The sequence below is a fragment of the Echinops telfairi genome, unplaced genomic scaffold, assembly GCF_000313985.2.
Source record: "Echinops telfairi isolate 266 unplaced genomic scaffold, ASM31398v2 ScPeMD7_3533;HRSCAF=4204_0, whole genome shotgun sequence".
NCBI classification, from domain to species: domain Eukaryota; kingdom Metazoa; phylum Chordata; class Mammalia; order Afrosoricida; family Tenrecidae; genus Echinops; species Echinops telfairi.
In genome coordinates this window covers 38,367,010-38,369,105 of record NW_022107431.1, presented here as the reverse complement: position 1 = coordinate 38,369,105, position 2,096 = coordinate 38,367,010, and the positions used below count along the sequence as shown (strand labels likewise).

General features: G+C 38.6%; 1 pseudogene; it reads left to right on the top strand.

The window, feature by feature from the left end:
- Nucleotides 1-1,568: 1,568 nt before the first annotated feature.
- On the top strand, nt 1,569-2,090 carry LOC101658561 (annotated as a pseudogene).
- The last annotated feature ends 6 nt before the right edge of the window (nt 2,091-2,096 follow it).

Here is a 2,096-nt window from a genome sequence, read left to right as displayed (position 1 = left end):
GATAACAGTTGTATGAGCCCCTAATAAAATGTTTAAAAAATAAATAAAATAAAATTTCTTTTGGGCTATTGTCATGCAGCATGAAAAGAAAATAGAGGCCTTTGAAGAGAACAGGGCTTTAAACCAGTTCAATCGATCTGACGCCCTGTTGATAATTGGTACTTTTGCCTAGAGATATTGAATTTGAATCTACAATTTAACAAAGGAACCTAGGAGAATCATCTTGAAGATCTTGTTAAAATATAGATTATAATTCAATATATCTGGGATAGAAAAGCAAATTCTCAGCTAGGGGTCAGATCTGTATGAACTGACTCATTTGGGACACATAGGTGTTGACATTTATAAGGAATTTCTTTAGCAAAAGAAGGAGCTGGGATTATTCACTAAGTCTGCATTTGCCAAAAAGAATTCTGCAAAATATTAGTCTTAGGTGATGTTACACACACAGGTTTTTGGAAATTCATAATCTATACTAACGTATGAAAGGCTCTGGAAGTCCTCACAACAACAAATGCACAACAAAAACAAAAAACCCATCAAGATGATTTCCACTCACAGTGACCTTATCGGGCAGCGTGGAACAGCAACATTGGAGTTCCAAGTCTGTCAACCTTCAGAGAAGCACATGGCCTCGCCTTTCTCTCTTGAGACTCATGAATTCAAACTGCCGACTTTTCGCTTAGTAGCCAAATGCTTTAACCATGGAACCTTCAGCATTACATTGGAAGTCCTACAAGAAAGAAAAAGAAGCCTAGCATTTCTTTTACTAATAATTTGTCGGAAGCATCATAAGAAGATGGAAGGAATGCACAGAATCACTGTATCAAAAAGAATTGGTAAGCATTCAATCATTTTAAGAGGTAGAATAAGATCAAAAACCAGTGGTATTGAAGGATGAAGTCCAAGCTGCATTGAGGGTATTAGTGGAAAACATGGTTGCAGAACTTGACAGATTACCAATGGAAATGTTTCAACCAGAAGCAATGAGTAGATGCAGCGCTGGAAGCACTCACTCACTAGTCTTTGCCAAGAAATGTGGATGATAGTCACCTAGCCAACTGACCGGAAGAGACCCATCTTAGTTAGTATCCATTCCAAAGAAAAGGGGCCCAATAGAATGCTCAAATTATCTAACAATGTCAATACCACATGCACATAAAATTTTGCTGAAGATCCTTTAAAGTCAGTTGCAGCAATACGTCAACAACAGGGAGTTGGCAGAAATTCAAGCCAAATCCAGAAGTGGATCCAGAACAAGGGATATCATTGCTGATGTCAGCTAGATCTTGGCCAAAAGCATAGTATACCAGAAACATGTTTGCTTGCATTTTATTGATTATGCAAAAGCATTTAACTTAATTACAAGCTATGGATAACATTGAGAAGAATGAGAACTCCATAATAGTTCATTAACAATATTTGTGAAAAACCTGTACACCGACCAAGAGGCAGTCTTTTGGACAGATAATATTGCATGGTTTAAAAGCAGGAAAGGGCCCTTCCGGCTCCTCCCCGTCGTTCGCTGGAGCGTGAGTTGGGGCGCTTGGAGCATCGCTGTGAAGACCATGCAGTAGCCAAACATCTTGCTCACCGGTACACCAGGGGTTGGAAAAACCACACTAGGCAAAGAACTTGCATCAAGATCAGGACTGAAATACATTAATGTGGGTGATTTAGCTAAAGAAGGGCAGTTGTATGATGGCTATGATGAAGAGTATGACTGTCCCATTTTAGATGAAGATAGAGTAGTTGATGAGTTAGAAAACCAAATGAAAGAAGGTGGGGTTATTATTGATTACCATGGCTGTGATTTCTTCCCTGAACGCTGGTTTCATATCGTTTTTGTGCTGAGAACAGATAACAGTGTATTGTACAAAAGGCTTGAAACAAGGTGAGAAGAAACTGCAAGAGAATATTCAGTGTGAGATTTTTCAAGTTCTCTATGAAGAAGCCATGGCCTCCTACAAGGAAGAAATAGTACATCAGCTATCTAGCAACAAACCAGAAGATCTGGAGAATAATATAAACCAGATATTAAAATGGATTGAACAATGGATGAAAGATCATAGCTCTTGACTGTCAAGACTAGCCAC